This window comes from Marmota monax, unplaced genomic scaffold (assembly GCF_021218885.2).
Source record: "Marmota monax isolate L192 unplaced genomic scaffold, Marmota_monax_Labrador192_F-V1.1 WCK01_AAM20220418_F8-fsc00512, whole genome shotgun sequence".
NCBI classification, from domain to species: Eukaryota; Metazoa; Chordata; class Mammalia; order Rodentia; family Sciuridae; genus Marmota; species Marmota monax.
This window is the reverse complement of record NW_026692701.1, coordinates 208096-215844: the sequence shown is the minus strand read 5'-3', so window position 1 is coordinate 215844 and position 7749 is coordinate 208096. Positions and strand designations below refer to the sequence as shown.

The window sequence follows — 7749 nt, the reverse complement described above, 5'->3', positions numbered from 1 at the left end:
TGGGGAATCAAACCTCCAACACAGGGGCCACTGGGGGACATTTAAGATCCAAACCATAGCAGGGGCTCTTTCAATATATCAAAATATGCCTGGAGACTACCTGAATCATTTCTGGATTCTGAATCTACAGTCATTTCTGAATCATTCACCTGAGGTGCAGCCTGAGCTTTGTTCTATTTTGCAATTGCCCAGGTGATCTAATGCACAGTCTTGGTAGAGAACAAATGATCTCTGCCAGTTCCCTCATTTTGCAGATAAGAAAACGGAGGCCCAGAAGGGACACACCAACTTGAGGTCACTTCTGACTATGCAGGGACAATACTGCTTTTCAGATCTCACAAGAAGTACATCTGGTTCCCACATGTGAGCCATAAGGCAGTGTGCTGGCGCTGCCCCCGCTAGTCCCCATAATTACCTCATAATGAGCTTCAACTTCCTTTTTGAACTCAAGGGAATGCTGGAACTCTCCTGCCATTTCACTCCTTTCCCCTCTCTGCGGCCTCAGGCTAAATGTTACCCTTCTTTTCCTCAAGTCCTCTGCATGTAGACAGGAGGGAAGAATTTGGGACTAATCATGATTTTATCAATACAAAAAAATCTGGAAGAGTTCAGCATTTCCCCTCTCAGCTAATAAAACGATTCTACCCCAAATGCCAAAGGTTTCAGTCAAGTGTGTTCACAATAAATTAGTTCAGTATTTAAGACTTTCTTCATAATTAGTCCAGATTATTACACGGTTTTTATGCCTGACTGTTTTTAAAATGACCAGAATGACAGAATCTCTCAGAAATTATCAAATATACAGAAGTCAACACAGCTCACTGAACAATAAAAACTGAGAACAGCCCATGCTAACCCAACACCAACAAAATCCCTCTTTTATTCACTTTAAATTAACTGGTCCTCTTTGTTGGCCTCCATTATGATTTAAATATCTCCCAAAAGCCTGTCCTAAAGGTTCGGTCCCCAGCTAATGGAGCATTTGGGTGCTGCAACCTTCTCATCTCTCAGATGAACAGCCATTAGTTAAGGAGATACCGGATGGATGCTCGGCTATGGAGGATAAAGAAAAGACAAACAGACACACATAGGGAGAAAAAGCTAGGGCCAGGTGGGTGGCCAAGCCCTGGTGAGGCTTGGCTAACTCAGAGCTAGCTCAGCAAGTTTATTATACAGGTTTTATCATTAAAAGTTTCATTGTTAGTAAGTTTCAGCAAAGCAAGCAATCTGAAGGACACAGGACTCCAGAGACATTAGGGTCACCTTGTTTTGCTCAAAATTCTCTATCCCTGGGAGAAGGTGCTGAACTCAAGGCTTCAACTGATAGAGCCATACATGCAGCCTCTCCTAGCTGGTGTTACCATAACTACTGGGGCATCTTGACCTGCACCTTTCCTCAGGCAGCTCCCAGCACAACTGCAGCCATGAAAGTCAGGCCATGATTTAGATCACTGCTCTCTGCAGTTGGGGGCCATCAAACATTAGTAGGTAGAGCCTAGTTGGAGGCAAACTCTTGAAGAGTGACCTCTCTCTCTCTCTGCTTCCTGGCCACCCTGAAGTGAGCAGCCTCCTTGCCACATGCTCCCACTGCCATGATGTTCTGCTTCACTGTGGGCCCCAAAGTGAATGGGCCCACCATGGGCTGAAACCTCTGACACCATGAGTCAAAATAAATTGTTCCTCCTTTTAAGTTAACTCGGGTATTTTTGTCACATTGACAGAACGCTGACTAATACAGTCTCATACACAGCCTCCATCCTATTGATTCTGTTGAAAACTTCACATTGGCAAATGTGTGCTTCGGAGTATCTTCTAAGGCTTTTTAAAAGTGGTCTCAAAGTTTTGTATGTGTGATTTCTGAAGTTTCTACTTTTCCATAACTCCTGATTCTATTCATTAGCAAGAATTTATAACCAGTCAGGTTTTGCAGTACAGCCGTCAAAGCCTCTGGATGTGGCCTCTTTTTCCTCTCATCTTGACAATTCGAGTCCTTCCTGAGTTCCAGAGACTGGTGGACTCTGAATCACACTCCAGGGTCCCCTGCTAACTAGCAGGAGTGGGGAGAGGGGGAGAAAGCTGAAGTAAGGGAAAGGGAGGGTGGTCAGCAAGACCCCTGGCCTCTGCTCCTCGGCATGGCTTTGTTTCCCAGGCCAATTGCATCCGTGCCTGAACAGAAACATTTTCTGAGAAATCATCATCATTGCTGTCCTCCTTCCTGACCAACTTTGGCAGATGCTAGCCGGAAACTAGTCTTTTCTACTCTTTACCGGAATGGTATCCTTGTTGCTCTTTCTGGAAGTTGCATGTTATTTATCCCTTGCTCCTTCTTTGCCTAAAGAATGAGCCTCACTCAATGAGCTGCATCCACTCCCTTAGTCCATTGGTTGAGTAAACATTCACTATGTGCCTCTGTGTGCTGCCATCAGTGTCCATATTACAGAGGGAGACGGTGCCCTTGTCTTCTAACAGTGGTCAGTCTTAGCAAAAACACAACCCAAATAGGGTTGCAGATTAACATGTTATGTATTAGCTGTCTCCATGAAAACACACCCAAATAATTTTGGAACATAAAATTATACTACAGGGACACTATCTCAGTTTGTTCTTTTTTAAATTTCAGGAGGAAGGTAACTTCACCAGTAATAGAGAAGAGTTCTATCAGGTTCCAGTGGTCCTTCTTGTCTTCCAAATTCTGATTCTTTGAGACTCTGCTTCCACTTGAAAGAGAATCAGAAGAAAAGAAATGAATATCAATAAAAAGACAGGGATATGATATGATCTATGCCTACAAAACGATTAAGTATAATTTGGGTAAACATGGACTTTATCTAGCAAATCTCAAAATATTAAAATTTAAGTTTCCCTCTCAAAACTCATAAAAGTTCTAGAAGGTTTTTAAGTAGAAGAGCTACCAAATTGTACACAGGTGGTGAATATTTGGTGTTGCCAAATGTCGATGAAATCAGCAATATGATTAGCACTGAGAAAGAAATTTCAATCAGTTAATGAATGAGTTGCCACAGTGGGAATGTTGGGGGTTCCTGACATTTGTGGCTAACAGCCAAGAGAGTGATGCATCCTCGCCTGGTTTCTGCTGCTTACAGGGACACCAATTAGCTGTGAAAACTCAGACAAGTCACTTCCCCTCTCTGAGCCTCCACAGCCTCACCTGCAAAATGAAGGGTCAGCCTGGCAGGGCTCCCAGTCCCTTCATTATACATTCTGAGAAACCATCTTTTGGAGCTGTTGGGAGAAACAGGATATAGAACTAACCACCCTCAGGTCAGATGTCACAGGGTATTTCTGTTCTGAAAAGAAACCTTTGGTGAATCACTTCATAAAGAATGTGTTTGTTTTCTGCACTGGGGTTTCTGTATGCTAGTTTATAATTTCTTTTATAAACTATATAAATATAGGCACTGAGAAGCTATGAAGTCCACAAAAAGTCAGAGGAGCCTGGGTTAACCAGGAGGGTGTCTTGGAGACGAATCTTACCTGGGTCTGGGAGTGTGAGCCACACTATGGAAACGAAGCCAGCACCATGTGCCCCACAGTCATTAAGGACACAGGGCTCAGGCCAGTGGGTACCACCATCTCCCAAAGATAGCCAGCACAAGCAGCAACCTATTTGATGTCGTGTAAAATGGGCCAGAAAGGACTCTGGGTGTTACGGTTTGGATGTGAGGTGTCCCCCAAAAGCTCATGTGTGAAATGATACAGGAAGGCTCAGAGGAGAAATGATTGGGTTGTAAGAGGCTTAACACAATCAGTGAATTAATCCTCCATAGGGATTAACTGAGTGGTAAATGAAGTGGTAGGGTATGGCTGGAGGAGAGGGGAATTGGGGCACGGCTTTGAGTGACATATTTGTATTCAGCAAGTGGAGATCTCTCTCTCTCTCTCTCTCTCTCTCTCTCTATCTGCTTTCTGATTACCACTAAGCCGCTTCCCTCTGCCATACTCTTCCACCATGATGTTTTCCCTCACCTTGAGCCCTGAGGAATAGAGTCGACCTTCTATGGATTGAGAACTCTAAAATCATGAGCCCTAAAATAAACTTTTTCTCCTAAAATTGTTCTGGTTAGATCTTTTAGTCACAGCAGCAAAACAACTGGCTGAAACACTGGGCTCCCCTCTAACAGCCAGGTCCATTCCTCTTGCCATCTTGCCCCAAAACTGTCCCACCCATGGACTTCTTGCTATGTTTCGTTTTTGTTTAAGCAAATCTGAATGAATGCTTTTTGTCACTACGTGCTGGATTTAATTTGCCTCTTGGAGGGCCCATTCATTTCCAGTCCCTGTGGGACCAGAGTTCTTCACTTCTGCCCTGTTTCATCCCCAACCCCCACCATGTGCTGCAACCCAGATGGGCAAGCCCAAACAAAAGTGACCACAGTTGGCTGTACCTGTTGGTGGAGAAAAGCAAGCAGGTTGTGAAGTCAGAAGGAACCAGCAAGTTTCTTAAACCATCTAAGTTTCACTTTCCTCATTCCTGTAAAACAGGAATCACACTATCAATTCAGGGTTATTGTGAGGATTAAATGTGATGATGAATGTAAAATTATGTAGAAAGTGGTTGGTATTATGTTACTCTGTACTGGAAGACATTTGCATTTTCCCAGAAGTCTGCTGGAGATAGATCCTTGTGGATATGGACTGAATGTTTGTGTGCCCCTTCCATTCATTGGTTGAGATCTTAACCCCTGTGTGTTGGTGATGGTATTGGGAGGTGGGGGACTTCTGGAGGAATTAGGTCATGAGGGTAGACCTCTCATGAATAGGACTAGTGTCCTTGTAAAGAGACATGAAAGTCCGCCCTCCCTCTCTCTGCTGTGTCACATGAGGATACAGTGAAAGAACAGCCATATGCAAACCAGGGAGTCCTGGCTCTCCCCAGGACCAAAACTGCTGTACCCAGATCTTGGCCTTACCAGTCATCAGTGCTGTACAAAACAAATGTGTGTTGTTAGCCACCCAGCCTATGGTAATTTGTTACAACATCCTGTGCTGTCTAAGATACTTGGTAGGAAGAAAAAATGAATTTTTAGTGGCCATGTTCAAGAGGGCCAGTGGAAAAGCTTTAGCAACCACAAGATCATGGATTTAAAAAATAAATCATGGCTCTTCTTGGCCAAGATTAGGGTTTCTTAGGCAATATAGTCCCTTAAAATTTATTAGGCTTTCATCATTTCTTCTGGTGGGTTCTATAGCTCGTGAAACAGGGGTCTCCCGATTGAGGTCTTGTGCTCTACCCATCTCCCACTCTAACTTACTAGTTTTAAGACCTCTGCCCAGAGGCAATCCAAATCGTATTCTCAGGCAGGGAACCACCACCTCCAAGCCAGTGCTGGTCACAGCCTGTGCAGGGTCAGGTAGAGACACTTATAGGAAGGTGTTTGAGAGAGGCCTGGCCTCTAAGGTTTTCTTGGCCCTAATGTCTCCTGGAGATAAGATCCCTGCCCTCTTAGATTTCAGTGGGGCATAAGCTTGTGTTTTTCTCTAATTCCTTTTGTATAAGACACACAGGCCACAAAAGCGTATCCCACACAACCCCAGCATCCTGAATAGTCACCATTTCCCCTAATGCTCTGCTCTGGGTAGGTATGAACGGTCCCAGGGATCAGCTGAAAATGGCTGGATTCACAACCACATAACGCAGGGCCACCAGCTTCGAGCTGGAGCAGCAGGGGTCTTGACTCTCCTTCCTGGCCGCCACACCCCCTCAACTCACCCCATGCCTTATTTTAGGGCCCAGCACTGTGGCACTCTACTTCTTCATGCCGCAATCTTTTCAAATGCCCTCTCCAACTCTGACGTTGACCTCGCACCATGAGAGAGCCCAAGTTTGAGGCCAAAGCCCGGCTTGCCTGCTGGTCCCCCTACTTTGCCCTGGTGATCTACCAGCTGCATCCTCAGGCCAGTGGGAAGATAACTGTGGCATTTTCTGATGTCACATATGGACACAATAAGATCTTTCATACGTTTTTCTTTGGGAGTAAGAATTTTGCCAATGCCCCATAGCCTCTCCCAGTGCTTCACAGGACAAAAAGTGGGCTCTGTGTCCCTTCCTAAAGCAATTACCAGAAAAGGCAGCAAGATGGCCATGAGAGCTTTCAAAGTCTGGTTTGGGGCCCTCTAGAGTCTCTGACATTGTTTTCATAAAATGATTGCCTCTCCTCGCACCCCCCCATTTCCTCAGAGTGAGTTTTATAGATACTACGTGATGGGTGATGACACAGGACACCGAATGAAGAAGCAGATGTGAAAATCTAGCTGTCTTCTAACAAGTCAGATATTAAAAAAGACTTGAAAAGTGTAAAATGATGCCACTCTAACTTACTAAGTTTTTTTTTTCTTTTTAGTTTTGGAAAATACAGTTATTTTTATAAAAATGTATTCACTGGTTAATACTTATTGGGCTTACTATATCTTTGTTAAATAGTTTTAACAGATGAATGGATAAAGAAATTGTGGTATACATACACAGTGGAATATTATTCAGCCATAAATAAAGATGAAATTATGGTATTTTCCAGCAAATGGATGAAACTGGAGACTATCATGCTAAGTGAAATAAGCCAATCTCAAAAAACCAAAGGCCAGGATTTGCTAAGAGATGCTATGATATATGTGGGGGTCCCTGCCTTCTCCAAAGAATGTATAAAACTGCTGCAAACCCTGGGCTCGGGGCCTCTCAGCATCACCTGTTGCTGTATGTGCGCGGAGGACCAAGCTAGCTCGCAATAAACACCTCTTTGCTGCTTACAAAAAAAAAAAAAAAAAAAACAAAGGCCAAATATTCTCTCTGATATGTGGTTGCTAACACACAATAAAGGATGAGGGAGGGAAGAATAGAAGTTCGTTGGATTAGACAAAGGGGAATGAAGGGAAGGGATAAGGGATGGAAATAGAAAAGACAGTAGGATGAATTGGACATAACTTTCCTATGTTCATACATGAATTCATGAGTAGTGTAACTCCACATCATGTTCAACCACAAGAATGGGGTCCTAATTAGAATAAGTTATACTCCATGTATGTGTAATATATGTTAATAATAATATACTCTACTGTCATGTATTATCAAAAAGAACAAAAAATAGCTTAAAATGTTCTCAGTTTTACAGTCAAATGCAGAAAATATGATATAATCCACATAAACAAAATTACTTTGAGTTTCTCAATAAGTTTTAAGATTGGAAATGGGTCTGAGACCAAAAAGTTTCAGAACCCTCACTCAGATCAATCAACACCCAGCCCCTGAGGCTGTAGCCAGCATCCCCTAGAGTTCTAAGGCTTCAAAGGAGGGTTAAATCGGGGTCCTAATGAAATTAGTAAGGGTGAAATAATTACTGAGCAGGAAACCAACAATGCTCACTATAGTACACAATAATTTTTAACTGAACTGAGAAATGAGGTGTTTTGCCCAAGGTCACACACAAGTACTGGTAAAATCAGAATGTAAAATCAGGTCTTCGGATTACTGGTCGAAATTAGTCACCCTTCTGACTGCCATACTTTCTGCAAAGCCACATTGCTTTCTTGCAAAAGGGCTGAAAGTTATTTAGAATTTCTAGTAAACTTGGAGTAAGCTGAGCATGCTCATAAAATGCTGGTCAAATTACAAATGGTACAGTCTTTCCAGAAAGCAATTTGGCAATATGCATCAGGCACTTTAAAAATGTTCGTATCCTTTAACCCAGTAATTCCATTTCTAGGAATCTACACAAAGGAAATAATCAGAAATGT

General features: G+C 43.0%; 1 long non-coding RNA gene across 1 annotated transcript; it reads right to left on the bottom strand.

The window, feature by feature from the left end:
* Positions 1 to 1088: 1088 nt before the first annotated feature.
* On the bottom strand, positions 1089 to 4520 carry LOC124094088 (uncharacterized). The gene is made up of 2 exons (XR_006852133.2): positions 4407 to 4520; positions 1089 to 2717 (listed from the first exon to the last, which is right to left on the bottom strand). It is a non-coding gene; the product is annotated as an uncharacterized LOC124094088 (long non-coding RNA).
* Between the last annotated feature and the right edge of the window lie 3229 nt (positions 4521 to 7749).